At 46.9% G+C, this 22004-nt stretch overlaps 1 protein-coding gene across 1 annotated transcript in view; it reads right to left on the reverse strand.

The window, feature by feature from the left end:
* LOC138286968 (uncharacterized) overlaps positions 1-7300 on the reverse strand; it is a 417069-nt gene extending 409769 nt beyond the window's left edge. Inside the window, exons 1-2 of the mRNA XM_069227337.1 lie at positions 5889-7300; positions 1162-1226 (exon numbers count right to left, since the gene is read on the reverse strand). The gene's annotated coding sequence lies outside the window, so the exon portion shown is untranslated. The remainder of the gene's footprint in view (positions 1-1161; positions 1227-5888) is intronic.
* Positions 7301-22004: the final 14704 nt, after the last annotated feature.

Here is a 22004-nt window from a genome sequence, read left to right on the forward strand (position 1 = left end):
ACAACACACATCTTCCTCCAAATCTAAACCCTATGCTACAAAAACATAGAAAGAACCATGATCCCTTACCAAACAAGGTCTGAGTGAACTATAAAGCACATGCACAGGCTGTACAAGGTCTGAGTGAACATACAGTGCACCCACAGGCTCAACAAGGTCTTAGTGAATGCACAATGCACCCACAGGCTCAACAAGGTCTGAGTGAACGTAGAGTGCACCCACAGGCTCAACAAGGTCTGAGTGAACGAAGAGTGCATCCACAGGCTCAACAAGGTCTGAGTGAACGTAGAGTGCATCCACAGGCTCAACAAGGTCTGAGTGAACGTAGAGTGCATCCACAGACTCAACAAGGTCTGAGTGAACGTAGAGTGCACCCACAGGCTAAACAAGGTCTGAGTCAACATTCAATTCAGTGTACACACATGCTGAACAATGTCTAAGTAAACAGAAAGCATACCCACAGGTTGAACGAGGTATGAGTTAACATAAAGTGCACCCACAGGCTGAACAACCTCTGAGTAAACATACAGTGTGCCCACAGGCTGAACAAAGTCTGAGTGAACATACAGCACACCCACAGGCTGAACAGGGTTTGATTGTTCTCTGTTTGTGCTTTCTGTTTCCCGATGATACTGTCGCTTAATGCTCCTGGATGACCTTTAATTATTTGTTTTGGTCACATGAGATTAGTTACCAACAGGATTTTCGTTGTTAACAATGCCCGCCAGCACACAGACACAAACATAGTGGTGTACAGGAGCACAATAAGTTGCAAACATTTTTGGAGTAATTATCCCACCCGTGGGAGTTGTTTCGAATGATGAAAATATCAAAAAGCTGTCGACAGTAGTAGACAAATTGGCAACCAGCACATCTGGACCTTTATTAGTTAATACAGTTTGTTGCAATTAGATCAATGGTTTTGCTAAACTGTTAAGCATTAGACATGTTACTTGTAGAAAAAGGTGGGGTCTCCGTGGCTGCACATATATCCCTGACCAGAGTAAGACATTTTTAGAGTACACGAAGAACATTTCTGCACTGAAACCTAAATTCATTAGAAAGCACCAGTGGTTTAGGAAGCACTGGGGAGAGGAGTTTCTGCTACAGGCAACTGGTTTAGCACAGCAGAAGTAGGAACCCTCAAAGCAATACTAGTACCTGTATTCGTATTCAGAGCTTCTTTCCTGACCTTCATAGGCTTTTCCAAGCTTGTCAAAGATTATCTTGAAAAGAGAACGAGTAGAATAATGAATAAACTGATAAATAAGGAATTAGAATGAAATTATCACATGAGAATATAAATGAATGAAAGAATGTGAGAGTTAAAAGAGAAAAGACCCAACTGAAGACAAGAGTGCCCTCTGACAACTTCACTGTGAAAGGAAATTGTGATGGATAAGATAACCATCGAGCGGGGTGGAACAGCGCTTTCATAGACATCAAGAAATAATACATCTAATAGCTAATAATAATAACGTGCAGAATGAACATGCATAGCTTTAATTAAAAATGTATGCTTTAATGCATTTTCTGTAGAAAATGATAATAGTTAGATATACTAGGCCCAAATAATCGAAGCAGCATTTTTTTTTTTTTTTACCAGCCGACTTGGGTAAGGATGTAAGGATGTGAAACATTTATTTTCTGACCTTCTTATTGACATATTTCCTAACTCTGCAAGATGTTTCTACTCATATAAAGACTTTTGTATTATTAAATGAATAAAAGTAATATTAGTGAGGTAATGTGGAAGTTCCTATACAATGATACAGTGTAGCACTGTGTTAGTAAATAGCAAGATGCTTTGCTCGATTAACTTCATGCTTGATAAGAATTGTTTCATTCAATTTGAGTGAAGAATATTGTATTCCTGGAGAGAAGACGAGGAGCCAATCCTGTTCCCATAAAGACACTATGAGCTGGGTTCAACTGGAGAAAGACACAACATGTTGCACAATCTTAGAATAGGATGTTTTATGTGTGTTACTAGAGTAGGTTAACACACATTACACATTATCCATTACCCACTTTGCCATATTCCAGTCTCTTCGAGTAAAGATTCTACTGAGTATTCTTGAACCTCTCTTTATGGGAAGTTCTGTGCTGATTTATTATAGATTTATTGAGATTTTGAAAGCTTTATGCTTATAATTGCTTCACCTCTCAAAGGAACTCTTTAAGGGTTCTAACTGACACCTTTTCATTCCCCATTCCTAGAATAGGGATTTGTTCCTTTATGGAACTCGCTTAATGTGTTTTGTTTATTTATTATTAATGACTATTAAACTTCTGTATTGATTTAAATTACTACAAGAATTAATAAAACCCTTAGGCCCTGATTCTAACCCCGGCGGTCTTTGACCGCCGGGGCGAGGGTCGGCGGGAGCACCGCCGACAGGCCGGCGGTGCCCCGCAGGGCATTCTGACCGCGGCGCTTTGGCCGCGGTCAGAAAGGGTAAACCGGCGGTCTCCCGCCGGTTTACCGCTGCCCTTGGAATCCCCCATGGCGGCGCAGCTTGCTGCGCCGCCATGGGGGATTCTGACACCCCCTACCGCCATCCTGTTCCTGGCGCTTCGCCCGCCAGGAACAGGATGGCGGTAGGGGGTGCCGCGGGGCCCCTGGGGGCCCCTGCCGTGCCCATGCCAATGGCATGGGCACGGCAGGGGCCCCCGTAAGAGGGCCCCGCAAAGTATTTCAGTGTCTGCCTTGCAGACACTGAAATACGCGACGGGTGCCACTGCACCCGTCGCACCTTCCCACTCCGCCGGCTCGATTACGAGCCGGCATCCTCGTGGGAAGGGAGTTTTTCCCTGGGCTGGCGGGCGGTCTTTTGGAGACCGCCCGCCAGCCCAGGGAAAAACTCATAATACCCTCCGCGGTCTTCTGACCGCGGAGCGGTATAATGGGGGCGGAATTCTGGCGGGCGGCCTCCGCCGCCCGCCGGAATCAGAATGACCCCCTTAATCTTTACTACACTTGCATTATTGACTGAAGGTAGATTAGAAATGTATTGAATGATTTAGTTATGATGTACAGCTCCTTGTTAGTCTCAACAAATATCCAAGGTCCACTGACCCAAAAAAGTGGGGATTTTGTTCTGATTAGCTGGAAATCCATACCTTCATAACCCGATATTTAACCGTGATCCCTGCTTTAGCATCTGCTTGCTGTCTGAAGGGAACTAGGCCCTGGGGAGGACCTGGATGTGAGTCAGGGGCCTAGTGAGGACCAGCATGTGAGCCAAGACAAGGTGAGCACCGGGATGTGAGACCTGGGCTTGATAAGTTCTAGGATACTGACCCTGGTCTCACTCCCTTTGAGAGACTAGACTAAACGGCTAGTTCATCCTCATTTGAAGGACCAGGCAAGGGCCAGTAGAAAGATACATTAACACCAGAGACTGGGGCGCTGGACTTGCACCCCCATCTTTTATTGCATTTCTCCATGAAACATATAAAACTGTGTGAAGTCCCCTTGAGAGGGATTCACATTATCCCAGATCTCACTGGACTCACAATCTGCAGAAAAATGCTGAGAATGAAATTCTTTGCACATTTGTCACATTAACTGTTCTACCATTGTCTACCATGATGCCCCAAGTAGGTACCAAATACTTCTGTATAGTGATCCCCCAAATATTCATCCTTGTGCTTTCATTCAACAAGTGCATTCTAGAAGTTGTAATCTTGGTTACTTCAGTGTAAACTGTGCTTTATAAATGCAAACTCAATGGCTGGAGAAGATGTGTGCCTTTGTCTTGAGCCACCTGAAGCCCTGTGGTAACTCTGGATACTTTCCAAGAACTCTGAGTATCAGTTATTAACACAAAATAAAGTGCCTGGAAAGTAGTGTCTCTGGGTGGTGAGAGCAGCAGCGGAGGCAGTCCACACTGTTCACACCCAGAGGACAGGTCTCACCTTCTGCTACCACTACAGGACAGGCGTCACCTCCTCTGCACTCCCTGGGCAGGCCTCACCTCCTCTGCACCAACCTGGACAGGATAAGCCTCACCTCCCCTGCACCCCTTGGACAGGCCTCACCTCCCCTGCACCCGCTGGACAGGCCTCACCTCCTCTGCTCCCTTTGGACAGGCCTCACCTTCTCTGCACCCCCTGGACAGGCCTCACCTTCTCTGCACCCCCTGGACAGGCCTCACCTCCTCTGCACCCCCTGGACAGGCCTCACCTCCTATGCAACCCCCTGGACAGGCCTCACCTCCTCTATACCCCTCCCTCCCTCCCTCCAGACAGGCCTCATCTCATTCTACACCCACCAGGACAGGCCTCACCTCCTCTACACCCCCTAGACAGACCTCCCTCCTCCGCACTACCCTGGACAGGCCTCACCTCCTCTGAACCCCCTGGACATGCCTCACCTCCTCTGCACCCCCCACCCCCCCCCCCCCCCCCAGACGGGTCTCACCTCCTCTACACTGCTGCACCGCCAGGAAGGCCTCATCCGCCCCCCGCCATCCAGAAAGACCTCACTTACTCTGCACCCACTGGACAGACCTCACCTCCTCTTCAACCCCCTGGGCAGGACTCACCTCCTCTGCACCAACCTGGACAGGATAGGCCTCACCTCCCATGCACCACTTGGACAGGCCTCACCTCCTCTGCTCCCTTTGGACAGGCCTCACCTCCTCTGCACGGCCTGGACAGGTCTCACCTCCTCTGCACCCCCTGGACAGGCCACACCTCTTCTGCACCCCCTGGACAGGTCTCAACTCCTCTATACCCCTCCTTCCGGACAGGCCTCATCTCATTCTACACCTACCAGGACAGGCCTCGCCTCCTCTACAGCCCCTGGACAGGCCTCAGCTTCCCTATACAGACCTCCATCCTCCGCACTACCCTGGACAGGCCTCACCTCCTCTTAACCCCCGGACATGCCTCACCTCCTCTGCACCCCCCCCCGGACAGGTCTCACCTCCTCTACACTGCTGCATCGCCTGGAAAGGCCTCACCTCCCCTGCTACTCCCCGCCATCCAGAATGACCTCACTTACTCTGCGCCCACTGGACAGACCTCACCTCCTCTTCAACCCCCTGGGCAGGTCTCACTTCCTCTGCACCCCTTGAACAGGCCTCACCTCCTCCTCACTCCTCCCCACTACCCAGGCAGGCCTCACCTCCTCTACCATAGCTCTAGTTTTCAGATTGCTATGGTGACATTTTCACAGTTTTAGTGTAGTTATGAGTGACATCAACAACCAAATGTATGACACAGTTAACCACAGATTTAAGCCTACACCTTCTTGCGCCACACTAGTGTCATTTTTTTACACTAATGTGGCACAACAAGGCCAAAATTGCTGTGCCAGATTTACAAAGTGGCACAATGCATGCATTGCATCACTATGTAACCCCTTGCGCCACATTATGCCCGCACCAGGCACGGTGTTTACACGGGGGCGTTCCCCCATTAGGGGGCCCGCAAAATTGGCACAAAGAAATCTATAAGACTTCTTTGTGCCATTTTTTGCTGCATTTTTAACGTCTGCACAGAGAAGGCGTTAAAAGGTTGCAACCCATTATTTATAATGGGCCTCAAAGTGCTTTGCAGGATTAGGGTCAATTTTTGACACTAATCCTGCTTAGCATCAAAAATGTTGACGCTAGTTCCCTAACTTTAATACGGCGCACAAATGGGGGCGTTAGGAGGGCAGTAAGGGATGCAGGAAAAGTGGTGCTGCATTGGGTAAAGCACCACTTTTCTTAAATCTGCCCCTTAGAGTGGCACTACATTAAACCTTTGTGGTAGTAAATCATGGCGTAGGCAAACCTCTGACATTAACAGGAACATTTATAATCAGCAGGGTCAATTCTGACACATACCAAGTCTGTGCCTGAGTCAGTGGGTGCTGCTGGTAAAATAAAACAAACCTGCTGCCGATGGGTCGCTGAAGTGTTTCTCTGAGTCTGTCACGCTCCCTGGCTGCAGACAGGTCCCGGAAATTCTCAACAGTTTGAGTGGTGCCAACGGTGAGAAGAACTTATATGACACTGCTATGACTTGAGAACCGTCTCTGTGCCTTTTTTTAAAGAGATTCAGGACCTGCTCTCAATCTCATGCCGTCCCATTATCAGATACAACATCTGGGGACCTCCTATGACAGGAGGCTGGGCAGCACCTTGTGTCAAGATCAGGAAGTCCAATACCCTCCTCTTGTCCTGTAATTAATTAAATCTGGGCAGCAGCAGAAATTCCTGGGGGCCCAGAGTGGACAGGAATTTCAGATTTAAAACAATCCTGCCACAGCCTGCGCCAACTGGAGCCTCTCTGGCATCATGATACCGGTGTGAACAGTTGCAGGCTGCTAAAGTTGAATTATATTAACAATGCACATTCAGGCTGATAGCATTTATTTCAGATGTTAAAAACAGTAAGTGCAGACTTGACTCGTGACTAGTAGTTACCTTGAAGCAGTGCGCCGTCTCTGTAGTGAGACAGTTGCAAGCAGCAGCAGTGGACGGAGTGGCAGGATGTAAGCGTGCCTCCTTGGGAAGCCTGTCCCGGTGTGGGTGAACGAAATCTTGAGATATCAGGTCTCCGGTCCACCTCAGCTCTTTATTATAATCTCTATAACTGCATCAGATAAAGTCTTCCTGGGGGCTGACTCCAGGGCTCATGCTCCTGTCTCATCCTCTGAGGGCTTCCCTGTTGCAGGACAGCCCCGCCACGGCACAGATGCCCATCATACGGCACTCCGAGGCCGCACTGCTGAAATTAAATGCAGCTCTGACTGTGGCTGCCACCCTGCTCCACCCCTCACAGAGTGTAGATGGTCAAGGCAGTAAAAATGCGTGATTAATGCATTTTAATGTGGACCACCACACTAAAATCCGTTAGTCTAACGCCTGATGCGTGATACTTGGCAGGGCTGCTCTGCAAACACTAGAAGGACAGGCCTCACCTCCTCTGCACCCCTCTGGACGGTCCTCACATCATACCCCTGCAGGGAAGGGATCGCCTCCTACCCCTAGAGGGCAGGCCTCGCCTCCTACCGCTACAGGACAGGCCTCAACTCCGCTGGGACAGGACTCTTTTGGGCTGGGGGTCATGTAGTGTAGTCTTATAGGAGACGTGGGTGCAGGTTTCTCAAACCAGATACTAGGCGCTACACTCGTCACTCGTGTAATCTCTCTGGTATGAATGCACCTTAGTGACGGGGGTAGGCTGCTCAGCAGTCAGGGTGCGCATGCGTGCGCAGTGTGGAACGGAAGCCTGCTGTTAGTATAGTCTAACTAGGCATGCACATGCGCACTAGACGCCGCGAGGGCATTACAAAGTGTGCACATGCGGCTTCGCTGCTCTGGACCTGCGCCGTAAAAGCGTCGCCGGGTCCTGAGCATGCGCTTTCAAGGCAGAAAGATATAGATCATAACGAGCATGCTGACGCGGTGGTGTCCGTGGTAAAACTCTGAGCACGCGCTCTAGTGCAGGACGGAAGGACGCGCAGTGCGCATGCGGACATCGATCGGTCGCGTCTTCTGCACTCCGCATGCGCTGTAGGGCCATGTCGTTGTTTAATGCCCAGCACAAGCGATGTGTAGGCGAAACCTAAAAACCATCATAAAATAAAGTTGCCTTGTGTTTGGTTTGCGTTATATAGACACACAACAAAACTAAAGTGTAAGAGTCCTCACTTCTCAATTACAAATACTGAATAAAGCAGAAAATGTATGGAATAGAAGTGGTAGGAATCCGTGTTTCAACAGTTTCCTCGTGTTTGCATCACAGTTAGTTCCATTTTTATAATAATATATTAGGTTTGCAATAATAAATATTGAGCTCCATTAACATATAACTTAAAAGAATGTTAAGCAGCGCGTTAAAAGAAATCATTCAGTTAAGGGACATTCTTGTACAACTTGTAATAATAAGAAGCCACTAGTGAAAATAGCATCTCCTTAATGCAAGTCACTGCAGATAGCTGAAAAAGCAAGAAGGAAGTGAAGTGAATAAAAAATTTACTAGCATTCGCGCCGATACTTTTTAATTCTATGAAGGACACAGAGGCGAGGATTATGCTTCTCTTTCTTTACTACTCATAAAACAGCAGCCAATCACAAAACAGAAAAATAACCACATTTCCCATATTGCACATCCTAATATGTCCACCAATCTCTCCAGGCCTTATTAGAGACCTGAACACCATCTTGAACTCCTCTTTCTTTGCGTGGGAAAAACAACTTGGATCAAACTTCTTCCTGTAAAACTTGTAGGGTTTCAACATGATGAATGTCCTTGACCACCTCGATCCGTCCCGACAACGAACTCGGAGACCTCAATCTCTTGATAGGCCAAACCGTTCCTCATTCCGCTTTTTGTTCTGCTCCTAAGATAATCAGACAGAACATTCAATCAATCAATCAATCAAAGAGACTTATAGAGCACGCTACTCACCAGCTACACATTAGAGAAACTCTTACAGTCTCACCTTGACATTATCAGGGGGGAAAAAAAATATAGACATTACATATACATAGGTCGTTATATGCTGATGTAATCATACATGATAACCATACATTATCAGATTATCAACCGGGTGGGATAATCCTCGCCTCCGTGTCCTTAATAGAATTGAAAATTCTTGGCGCGAATGCTAGCACATTTTTAATTCTATTTCAGGACCAGAGGCTCAGATTATGCTAGTTCAAAGCTGATTGAAAAACTCTTGTGGCAATATCACCCACCGGTTTATAATAAAACTGCTTGAAAGTGGAATCAGAAGACCAATCAGCGGATTTCATAATATCTTGAATAGTCACTCCCAATTCGAGAGATCTGGAGACTATAGCCCCTCTAACTGAATGAGCGCCAAACTGAGTAATGTCAATTCCTTCCTCGACCATCACTCCTCTTAACCATCTGGCAATGGTTACAACAGATACCGGTTTGAAAGGTTTTTGCAATCAAATCAGTAATTGACCTTCCCCATCTGATCTGAAAACTCTAGTACATTCTTCATACTGTTTCAAACAATTCAATACGCAAAGTTCTGAATTGAAGTTAAAAGCAACGTACTCTAAACTTGCCAACATTGTTTTTGTCCTTCTAGAAATAGAGAAAAAAAACACCTTCCGGCACAACAACATGGCCAGTTTCGTCGATAATTGTTTCCTAGATAAAAATGAATTATCAGGCCATCTCTCAAACAACCTAAGCACAAGGCTAACGTCCAACAGAAACGTATATTTTGGAGGATTAGAAACTCTAATGCCCTTAAGAAGCTTAGAAATAATCGGATGCATGCCTACTGGATTATTTTGGCGTGACCCGCCAAAATTGCGAAATGAAAATTGTTGATTGTTCTATAGGACATGCCTTCCGACACCTTTTGCGACAGGAAATTTACTATTTCCACTATTCCCGCTTCCACGGGATCCACGTGCCTACCCATGAACCAACTCTGCCAAGCTCTCCATGCTGAGGAATATCGCTTCCTGGTAGATGGTGCCCACGCTCTACTGATAAAACTTGTAGCTGTTTCCGAAAAACCTGGCAAGCACCATTGTTGCCTGAAAGCCTCCATGCCATGAGACGCAATTGTCTCTCCACCACCAGGGGATGCAACTCCCTTGTGGACCCAGCAGCATGTCCTGAGGCCATGGAAAGAGAAGGGGAGAGTCGCAGGCTAAGCCTAGCAGAAGGGGAAACCACGGTTGCGCCTTCCACACCGGAGTGATCAGAATCACCTCTGCTGCCTGCTTCTTGATGTGAGTTGCTACCCTTGGAATCATCGCAAAGGGAAAGGCATAATTGAGGCCCTCTGGCCAGTCCTGGGAGAAAGCATCCATGGCCTTCGCAAGAGGGTCCGGCCTCCAACTGAAGAAATCATTCAGCTGTCGATTCAGACGGGAGGCAAAAAGATCTATCTTGCAAGGACTCCATTTGTCCTGGGTCAGTCGGAATAGTTTAGAAAGCAGCTTCCAGTCGCTGTGATCTTTGAGGTACCTGGAATTCCAATCGGCAATCACATTGGATTGCCCCAGGATATACTCTGCCACTACAATCAGCCTGTGAGTCTTTGGCTATCTCCGCTAGCAGAGGGTATCTCATACCCCACAACTTGTTGATATAACAGACTGCCAAGATGTTGTCCATCCACAAGAGTATGTGCATGAGACTTTCTTTGGGGACAAGGTCTTGATCACAGAGGATCCTGCTAGTAGCTCCAGACAATTGATTAGCAGCTGGAGTTCCTGTTGGGACCAATGGCCTCCTGTGGCGATATCTCCGCATTGAGCTCCCCAGCTCCACAAACTGGCATCTGGTTCTATGATCGCCTCCGGTCGGGAAATGAAAATGGCTCTGCCATTCCAAGCGTCCACTTGCGTCAACCACCACCGGAGTTCTGTCTCCTGACCTTCTCTGTCAAGTGAACCAATTCCGAATACGCCAAACCTCTTTGAAAGTGTTGAATCTTGAGCATCTGTAAGGCTCAATAGTGTAAGGGTCTTGGGATATCGCGGGAATCGAGGCGGCCAAAAGGCCCACCAGATGAGCTATCTTTCTCAAGGACAGAGACACTTGCGTCAGGGCCACCCTCCACTCCTTCTTGATGTCCCAAAGTTTGGCCCGGGGAAGGATCAATTGAGAAGTCTCTGAGTTGATCACAAAATCCAGGGACTCCACAGATCTGGTGGGCACAAGAATCGACTTGGCTTCGTTTATAACAAACCCGAGATCCTGAAAAAGAGAAATTGTCATGAAAGTGTGTTGCTTCACCAACTCTTGGGATTGAGACATGATCAAAATGTCGTCTAGGTATATTATCAGCCAAATCCCTTTCTCCCGCAAGTGAGCTGCCACCAACCTGAGCAGTTTCCAGGGTGCTGAAGAAAGCCCAAAAGGCAGGACCAAATATTCTAGCCATTTATCCTTCCATCTGAATTGGAGGAACCGTTGGTAAGGATGGCAAATGGGAATCGTCAGATAAGCGTCCTTCAGGTCCAGGCACATCATCCAGTCCCCCGTTTGGAGTAAATCTGGAAGAAGATGAAGGCCTTCCATCTTGAAGTGCGGATAAACAATTAAATAATTGAATTCCTTTAGCACCAAACGGTGCCCTCCTCCCCGCTTTTGCACTAGAAAAACACTGCTGCAGAAACCGGCCGGGTGGGGATGGCAAAAAGCCACTGCTCGTTTCTTTACCAAAGTCTCTATCTCTCGATCTATAAAGTTGGTCTCTGGTAGGGAAAAACAGAAAGGAGGAGGCGGAGACAGTTGACATGGAGTCTGATAAAACTCTAAACGAAAGCCCTGCACACCCCACCCATCTTGAGTTACCTGGAGCCAATTTTGAAGATAGAACTGCACTTGACCCCCCAACTGAATTAGTGAAGAATCCAAAAGTCTTACCTGCTGAGTAACCAGTAGGGGCACTAGCCCGTAAACCTCCCCACTGTCCTCTGTGCCATTGGAAACGGGAACGGGAGGGCAAGAAGATACCACCTCGGGTGTAATCCTGGCCTTGCGTAAAGGTTCCTCTTTGGGGGCCTTGATACAGTACGCGGCCTGACGAGCGGCCCCTGCCTCGTCCAGCAAGACCAAAAAGGCCCAAATGAAACACCTTGTTTAAGTTAGCTTGCGCCTTGTCCAGGGTTGTAAAGGTCGTTACGTATTTGGCAATGTCTTTTCCGAATTTATCGCCAAAAAGGTGACCCTCTGCCAGGGGACCTGCATCTGCAGAGGCAAGCTCTGTCAAATTGGAGTCGATCCTCATTAGGAGGGACTTATGCCTTTCAGTTGAAAAGGCGCAGTTGGCATTACCCAACAGACATATCGCCCTCTGAGTCCACTCAGCAGGATGTGGGGGACAACAGAAACACCAGTTTCCTTGGCTCTCAACGCCATCTCAAGGATTTTTGCCAGAGGACCCGTCAGGTCGAGAAATTTGTCCTGGCAGGAGCGCCAGGCCCGGTCAATCCCTTTCTGTGGGTCTTCTGCAATTTTTTAAAAGAATGTCAGCATGCTGGAATCGATCTCAGGCATCTCCGCCACCTTATCCGGGAGCTCGAGCCTGGAACATTCTGTTGCGGACCTCTATGTCAAAACTGCTGCGCAGCTTACCGCTACCGCCTGCGCAGGAGCCCAGTCCGCAGAACAGAGATACACTATGTCCTCTGGATTGAACTGAAAGGGGTTGGAAGGAGGAGCGGGGTTCACCTGTGTCTTAGAGGAAAGTGATTTCTTTGACCTTTTGCGCTTGCAAAGGAGGTGCTGGAATGAGGTGATTCCGAATCACTGGGGTCAGAGTCTAATGAAACATGAACCCCTCTAGGAAAAACACTGGAAGTGAACTGGGCAGAACAGTACTGATGATCACTAACCGAGGGCTGGTATAGTGAGGCCATGACTCCATCATGAGGCCAAGAGGAGGGAGCGTCTTTTGATGTACTAGGAAAGGAAGAAGTCCCTTGCAGCGCTGCCCAGGGGATTACGAGTCCCCCTACCGCCAGCCTTTTCCTGGCGGTTTGAACCGCCAGGAAAAGGCTGGCAGTATGGGAAGTTGCGGGGCCCCCTGACAGGGCCCCGTGCAGCTTTTCACTGTCTGCCTGGCAGACAGTGAAAAGAGCGATGGGTGCAACTGCACCCGTCGCACGGCCGCAACACCGCCGGCTCCATTTGGAGCCGGCTCCCATGTTGCGGCCCACATCCCCGCCGGCCCAGCGGGAATGTCATAATGGGCACCGCAGGAGTGCAGCCGCAGGGCGGTAACAACTTGTCGGGCAGCAACCAGACCCCCTTTGAGTTTTAGCAAAGGTCTTCAATTGCTCTATGAAAGGCTTTAGAGCCACCACCAACGCTTGACTGATCTGCCGAGGGACAGAAGCTTCTAAGGCCCTGCTGACCGACTGCTAAACCGAAGCGTTGATTGCCTCGAACAGACCGTCGCACAGAAACTGACTGTGTTCATCATAATGCCCATACTCCTCCTCCTCGAAGGGCACGCAATTGGTCATATTCACGAAATGTCAAATAGCAGTAGTCACTCAGATTTCAAGGGGGGAGTCATCCATAGTGCAAAGAACTATTAGATTTACTCCTCAGCAAAAGCTGTCCACCAATTATTCCAGCCCCCCAAAGAAGGAGGACGTCCTGAGAGCCACAGGTTTTGAGAGAAAAATCAATATATATACGAGCGTGCACTCTACTCTTTTTCAGAGCCAACTCTGTTGTTGCAGCGTGAGAATGGCATCTATTGCACTGACAGGAAACCAGCAATTCGAAAAATGCATACAATTCCTGGTGTCCTGTCAATGTCAGAAGAGGACAAATGAAGGTAGGACAGCGCACAGCCCAATCATACCAAAAATACCCCAATTTGGCTACGCGCTCGTGTCAGGCTCTCTGCCCGGGCCTGACAAAGGTAAGGGCTCCAGGCTGAAGCAGACTCGCTGCTCTGAGGGGAAACACCAACAGTACAGAAGTGAACATAAACTCTCAGCGCGTCGCAACGACGTGGAGGGCCGGCTGCTACAGCAACTCATCACGGACAGCAGGCGGTCAAAAACACGAACTACCAAAGAATGCCATGACAAACCTGTAAGGAAATACATCCTTGGCATGGTTACCCCCTGACTTTTTGCCTTTACTGATACCAAGTTATGATTTGAAAGTGTGCTGAGGCCTGCTAACCAGGCACCAGCACCAGTGTTCTTTCCCTAAAACTGTGCCTTTGTCTCCACAATTGGCACACCCTGGCATCCAGGTAAGTCCCTTGTAACTGGTACCTCTGGTACCAAGGGCCCTGATGCCAGGGAAGGTCTCTAAGGGCTGCAGCATGTCTTATGCCACCCTGGGGACCCCTCACTCAGCACAGACACACTGCTTGCCAGCTTGTGTGTGCTGGTGGGGAGAAAATGACTAAGTCGACATAGCACTCCCCTCAGGGTGCCATGCCAACCTCACACTGCCTATGGCATGGATAAGTCACCCCTCTAGCAGGCCTTACAGCACTAAGGCAGGGTGCACTATACCACAGGTGTGGGCATAGGTGCATGAGCACTGTGCTCCTACAGTGTCTAAGCAAAACCTTAGACATTGTAAATGCAGGGTAGCCATAAGATTATATGGTCTGGGAGTCTGTCAGACACGAACTCCACAGCACCATAATGGCTACACTGAAAACTGGGAAGTTTGGTATCAAACTTCTCAGCAGAATAAATGCACACTGATGCCAGTGTACATCTTAGAGATGCCCCCTGAAAACATACCTGACTTCCAGTGTGGGCTGACTAGTTTTACCAGCCTGCCACACACCAGACATGTTGCTGGCCACATGGGGAGAGTGCCTTTGTCACTCTGTGGTCAGGAACAAAGCCTGTACTGGGTGGAGGTGCTTCTCACTTCCCCCTGCAGGAAATGTAACACCTGGCGGTGAGCCTCAAAGGCTCACCCCCTTTGTTACAGCACCACAGGGCATCCCAGCTAGTGGAGATGCCCGCCCCCTCTGGCCACGGCCTCACTTTTGGCAGCAAGGCCGGAGGAGATAATGAGAAAACCAGTAGCAAAAGAAAAGACAGCATTCTCCACACCTGAAGGGCATTACCAGTTTACTGTTATGCCCTTTGGCTTAAAGAATGCCCCTGCCACCTTTTCAAAGGTTGGTGAATCAAGTCCTTGCTGGCTTGGACTCCTTTAGTGTCAAGGCCGGAGGAGATAATGAGAAAAACAAGGAGGAGTCACTGGCCAGTCAGGACAACCACTAAGGTGTCCTGAGCTGAGGTGACTCTGACTTTTAGAAATCCTCCATCTTGCAGATGGAGGATTCCCCCAATAGGATTAGGGATGTGACCCCCTCCCCACCGGGAGGAGGCACCAAGAGGGTGTAGCCACCCTCAGGGTTAGTAGCCATTGGCTACTAACCTCCCAGACCTAAACACACCCCTAAATTGAGTATTTAGGGGCCCCCAGAACCTAGGAAGGGAGATTCCTGCATCCAGAAGACGAAGAATGACTGCTGACCTGAAGCCCTGCAGAGTAGACGGAGACACCAACTGCTTTGGCCCCAGCCCTACCGGCCTGTCTCCCCACTTCAAGAAAACTGCAACAGCGACGCATCCCCCAGGGTCCAGCGACCTCTGAAGCCTCAGAGGACTACCCTGCATCTAAAAGGACCAAGAACTCCAGAGGACAGCGGCCCTGTTCCACAACGACTGAAACTAGCAAAAAAAAAAAACTTTAAAAAGACCACACGTTTCCCGCCAGAAGCGTGAGACTTTCCACTCTGTACCCGAAGCCCCCGGCTCGACCTGTGGAAAACCAACACTACAGGGAGGACTCCCCGGCGACTGCGAGCCCGTGAGTAGCCAGAGTTGACCCCCCTGAGCTCCCACAGCGACACCTGCGGAGGGAATCCAGAGGCTCCCCCTGACCGCGACTGCCTGCTTCAAAGAACCCGACGCCTGGTAAACCCACTGCACCCGCAGCCCCCAGGACCTGAAGGATCCAACCTCCAGTGCAGGAGCGACCCCCAAGCAGCCCTCTTCCTATCCCAGGTGGTGGCTACCCCGAGAAGCCCACCCCTTGTCTGCCTGCATAGCTGAAGAGACCCCTGGGTCTCCCATTAAAACCTATTGCGAACCCGACACCTTGTTTGCACTCTGCACCCGGCCGCCCCTGTGCCGCTGAGGGTGTACTTTGTGTGCTGACCTGTGTCCCCCCCGGGGCCCCACAAAACAACCCTGATCTGCCCTCCGAAGTCGCGGGTACCTACCTGCTGGCAGATTAGAACTGGGACACCCCTATCTCCATTGGAGCCTATGCATTTTGGGCACCACTTGGACCTCCGCACCTGACCGGCCCTGAGCTGCTGGGGTGGTAACTTTGGGGTTCCCCTGAACCCCCAACGGTGGGCTACTTTGGACCCAACTTTGAACCCTGTAAGTGCTTTACTTACCTGCAAAACTAACCAATACCTACCTTCCCCAGGAACTGTTGAATTTTGCACTGTGTCCAATTTTAAAATAGCTTATTGCTATTTTTGCCAAAACTGTACATGCTATTGTGATGATTCAAAGTTCCATTGAAATACCTTTCATTTAAAGTATTGTGTGTAAATCTTGAACCTGTGGTTCTTAAAATAAACTAAGAAAATATATTTTTCTATATAAAAACCTATTGGCCTGGAATTGTCTTTGAGTGTGTGTTCCTCATTTATTGCCTTTGTGTGTACAACAATTGCTTAACACTACCCTCTGATAAGCCTACTGCTCGACCACGCTACCACAAAACTGAGCATTAGAATTATCTATTTTTGCCACTATCTTACCTCTAAGGGGAACCCTTGGACTCTGTGCATGCTATTTCTTACTTTGAAATAGTACATACAGAGCCAACTTCCTACATTGGTGGATCAGCGGTGGGGTACAAGACTTTGCATTTGCTGGACTCCTCAGCCAATACCTGATCACACAAATAAATTCCAAAAATTGTCATTAGAAACTGATTTTTTTGAAATTTGAGCTATTTTAAAAAAAAATTAAAAGTCCTGCTGGGGCCTTGTGTTATTCCCTGTAAGCATTTCTTTTAGAGCTTAAAAGTTTTTGTAAGTTTGAATTATGTTCTAGAGATAGTTTTAGATTCTTCAAAAGTATTCCAACTTTTAGAAAAAAAATATGGTATCTGTTGCTCCAGAAAACATGGATATTGGATAATTTCGACCTGGGGGGTTAGGCTTCCTTTCTTACGTCTGCCATGAGCCAGCTAAAAGGCAGAGCAAAGGGTGGCCTGCTAATTTGGGTAAAAATGTAATTCACAGTTAAGGTGAAACTCACATTCACCCCCATAAACAACAATATACAACACGTAAAATGGGAATAAGGTCAAGAAGTCATGGACTTTGTCAAAATCTAAAACTCCGTGATGTGTCAACAAATCCTGATTGATGCTAAGTGTTCCTAAAACACTGCTTCTCTCTTCAAGGCACTGTGGAGGTTTAAATACACTTTATCACAATAGGAGGCTCAAGCTGCCAGGAATGCCGGGTAGAATTATAATAACCTGCTGAGATTTTAACACTAGACTGCTCACAATATTGTAGGAACAAGTAGCTATTGTTGAGGACTTTGCTTGGAGGATCCTCTACTCACAATCAATACAGAACACAGCGACTAAAAAAGGGGAGCAGTTGTGCTGATTAACCCTGAATGCAGGGCTTAGACCGTTAAATAGCCGTACAATATCAGACAATCCACCTAAAGTCACTTTGTGAGCAGGAAAGAGGGCCAGCATTATTATGTGTGAATGAATATGGAAGTTTGGCATCTGATTGTTGATATGAGGGTGGGTGAGAGAATAGAAAGTGACCATGATCTTCTCCATCTTGTTCTTGACCTAATGAAAGACTTCCACCCAAACATGGCAGCAGCTTCAGCCATTACATCACTGCAAAGTGTCTCTGAATGTAAGCAGAAAAAAATATCTGTTATCCTTGAAGGGGAAAGATTATTCTTTGAATTCCCAATGGATCACTCTCTGAGATGCTTTAATTGAGAACAAGAAAGTTTCTGGTTGTTCGACATTTGATTCCTTCATCTTCTGCTCGTAGTTACCAGGGCATCCATGGAACAACAATGCAAGCTCCTTCTTATGATGTTTGGTACCACGAGGAATGTTATGAGCTGAAGGAAGCCCTTATGGTAGCAATGAGAAACAAGAACAAGTTCAAGGTGGGGGGTGAACTTAAGCTATATGAAACAAGAAGGTCCTATACACACCTCGTCAGATACAATAAAACAGCACATCAAGTTTTGGTAGGCTCTTCAGGCTGCAACTGACCACAAAAATGTAAAAAACTATTGGGAAATTATACGCTGGGGATGTGAAGGGCCTGTCAAGAATCTTGAAGTTACCATAAGCCCAGATAGGTGGCTTGAGCACTTTTATTTCTGTATCAAAAGCCTATTAATTCAAATAATAACAGAAATGTCTGGTTGGAAGAGCATAAAGGGCAAGTACAGAGTAGAGCTTGTATTTACAGTAGTGGTATGCAGGCAATGTCTATCCACAATCAGAAAACAGGTAAAGAACCAGGCTCTAACAAAGTTCCAGTTCATGTGTTTTAAAACAAATGGTAGATGTGGATAGTACCTTTAACAGCACTATTTAACCCCGTGATAACTTTTGGTGTGGGTCCAGATTCATGGAAGTCTTCCATAATTGTGCTGAATCACAAGAAAGAGGAGAGAGATGACCCCTCTCATTATCAGCCAATTTCCCTCTTAGACGGCAAAAGAAAATCTTGAGGAACCTGTTAATGTTGCAACTTGAGACCTGGATGCAGAAGAACAATATTCCATCTGGCCAGATTCCAAAATGGCCAAAATACAATAGACCACACTCTGAAGTTGTACAAGATTTGTATGAATTATGTGTCCCTGCAAAACTCCCCAATCTTCTTGGTCTCCAAAGACATATAAATAGCATTCGCTTCTGTTGATGGCACAGTCCTTTGGAGCCTTCTGGAGGAAGGAGGTTTCCTAAGCAACTACTTGAGTATCCTAAAGAATCTGCAATGTGGCAATAATTCCAGAGTAAGATGTGGTGTAAAAGGAGCATGCACGGACAAGTTTGAAGTAAAGACTGGCATTAGCTAGGGTTACGTACTTGCTCCAGCTTTAACACTCACATCAGTGCAACTGTGCAGTCTTTCAGGAATCTTTGTCTTGATGCTCCGATATTGGAGAACGAGCACACTCTGATCCTGTTGTTTGTAGATGATGCAGTAACATTGGTGCACACCGAAAAACCTATGCATCGACTTTTGAAAGGCTATGAGTTATTCTAAAAGGTATGCAAGTTAATAATTAATACAGAAATAACAAATATATGGTAATTGTGAGAAACTGGATTGTTGGTTGACTGGGGTGTGAACCCTGGTCAAGCAACAGCCACAATCCCTTGCGGGGTGAACCACAAAAAGTCACTAAATTAACCTGTGCTTAACCCTGGGTGGCTAGGCAAAAAACGCATTCAGGCTAAACTTAGAGGCAATGTGTTAAGTATTTAAGCATTACACAGACAGCAATACAGTGATAACACAGTACAATAAAAATCTCAAACCAATTTAGAAAAATAGAACAATTTTAATAAAGCATTTGGCACCAAAACCATGAAAATCCAATTAGTAGAACCAGAGTTCTGAATTTTTACAGTTTAAGTTTCAAAATAGCAAATCCTCAGTTTTAGAAACTGGCCACCTCAGCACCTTTAGCACCACAAACAAGAGTCCTGGAGTGAAGTGAGACCTGTTGAGGGTGCAAGACTCAGGCAGGCTGAGTACAGGTGCAGGTTTACGATGGTGGGAGCCTATGTCCCTGTGGCTCAAAACAGGAGACCAGATGAACTAGCCCTTGGGGTCACGCCTGGAGTCCTGGGTGTAGGTGGTGATGCAGGGCTCTGCAACAGGGCTCGACTCTGAAGGTCTCAAGCAGGATCCAAGCAGCAAAGTAGTCTTTCCAGTTACAGCAGCAGTCTAGCAGAGTGCACAGCAGGTCACAGTAGCAGGCAGTCCTCTGAAAGTCCTTCCACAGGTCCAGTAGTGAACTGAGGAGCAGGTCTGAGAGCCCGCTTTTAAATACCCTGGATTGCTCTTAGAAGCTGGGTGAAGTTTCCAGAAAGGTTCTCTGAAGTTTCAAGAATTTCTAACATCCCCTGCCATGGCTGCTAGTTGGCTGCACTGACAATACAGGGTCATTTAGCCTATTGTGTGTTGTCAGAGTCCTACCTATTCAGTTGCAAGTGGGGCTGCGTTTACTTCCGCCCCCCATCAAGTCAGTTAATGGCCCATTCAGGCTCTGTTAATCCCCATATAGTGTGATTGTTTGGGGTGAATTCACAAAGTCCCAACTGTCAGTCACACCCAGTCATGTAACCTAAGGCAGGTTACAGAAACAGAGGGCGAAGGGCAGGAAAATGCCAACTTTTTAAAAGTGGCATTTTCAAACTTGTGATGATAAACCCTCTCTAATGGTAAATTTGGATCTATCATTACAGGTTCATAGGTACCAAACATGACATATTTACTACCTCTGGTTTAGGAATTACAACTTATTAATTTTAATAAGGAATCCACAATGTTACCTTATAGGAGGGGTAGGTCTCTCAGTAGTGAGGAAATTAATTTGGTGGTTTTCACTGCTAGGACGTGTAAAACTAACAAGTACATGCCCTGCCTTTTAATTGCATAGCACCCTGCCTAATGGGCTACTTAGGGCATACCTTAGGGATGGCTTATAGGTAATAAAAGGCGAGTTTAAGGCTTGGCAAGCAGTTTTAAATGCCAAGTCAACATGGCAATGGTCCATTGCCTTTAGGCTGCAATGGCAGACTTGGGATATGTTTTAAAGTGCTACTCAAGTGGGTGGCACAGTAAGTGATGGAGGCCCACTGGTAGCATTTAATTTACAGGCCCTAAGTATATGGTACACCACTCTACAAGGGACGTACGTGTAAAGTAAGTATGCCAATCAGATCATGTTTAGGGGAGTGAGCACATACACTTTAGCACTGGTTGGCAGTGGTAAAGTGCACAGAGTCTTTAGGTCAACAGAGCAAAAATCCACACAAGATGAAGGCAACCAGGCAAAAATGTTGGGGGAAGACCACCCTAAGGCTGTCAGGTCTAACAATAATTAATCCTAAATCAAAATTACTGTCAACATTCAGGATTTATGGTAAACCAATTGCATGAGTTGAAATGTAAGACTACCTAGACATGATCATTTACATCAGAAAGCTCATCTGGCAAAGTTGAAAACAACCTTGATGAAAAGCTGGCACAAATCTACTTTTTGCTAACTCAAATGGCAAAAGACTAATAAAACCAGCATTGACTGCATTTAAGAAAAAAACATGGGTGGCCTGCCCTTACGGTGCTAACCTTTGGGGTTTTATGAAAGTTCAAGTTTTTCAAAAACTGTAAAATATATTCTTGCAACATACACAAAACCTGGGTACCGCAATGATAGCATTAAGAGCTGAGCTGGGGTTGACCGCACTGTAGTAGCTCACTGAATGTTGTCCAGTAAGCTACTGGGTGCATGTGGTCAAATCCAGCTCTTGCATCATATAGAACAGTCCTGCAGGAACTGTGATGATAATTTACCCTGGTTTACCCATTTGAAGAACATTCTAACATCCATTGGTTGTGAAGAGCAATGGGATAACCTGGAACTAATAGAGAAAGCAACCCCAGAACTGGTTAAAAATAAATATTGGGTGCGCATGATTTTACATAACAAGAAGAGACAGAAGCCCAGTTGTTCCTGGTTACAGAATGCCATCATGTTGTTTACATAGTAAGGAGAAATAGTATTGGCTGTTCCTGATTATAAAGGGCACCATATCTCAGCTAATTTACAAAGAGAGGGTTGACATGAGGCTGCTGTTCATTGGTAGAGAGTTTACCCCAGCAAGGAGTGGTAAGTGCCTGGTGCTCTATTATAAGTATGGGATATGTGAGCTTTGTGGTACTGGGTTAAACATTACACAAATTAATTTACATAGTGAGGGGACACACGGGAGTGATGGTGTCTGGTCACAGATGGCACACAGGTTTACATAGGGACAAGGGATATGAGCCTTGTGCACATTCCATATGTTAGAGATGTGACCCTGGTTACTGAAGGCACATATATTCATATAGAGAGGAGCCACTTTAGTCTAGTGCTCATTTACATACCCAGACGGGAGTCTGGTGGTGCTTGTTTAGTGATGGTGCATATTTGTTTACATAGGAAGGAGTCACATTAGTATTGTGCTCATTTACATATGCAGGATATGTGACCCTAGTGGTGACTGGTTACATATGACACACAAGCTTATTCAAATAGATGGAAAACATATGAAATTAGTGATGCTGGTTGCAGACAGCTCACAAGCTCATTATTTAGCCTGCCTTGAGAAGACCCATTCTATACCAGCATTAGAACAAAACACATACACACAAATCGAGAACAAAGAGATTTTGACATGGTTTAGGAACACTA

Source organism: Pleurodeles waltl, chromosome 4_1 (genome assembly GCF_031143425.1).
Source record: "Pleurodeles waltl isolate 20211129_DDA chromosome 4_1, aPleWal1.hap1.20221129, whole genome shotgun sequence".
In the NCBI taxonomy this organism is placed as follows: Eukaryota; Metazoa; Chordata; class Amphibia; order Caudata; family Salamandridae; genus Pleurodeles; species Pleurodeles waltl.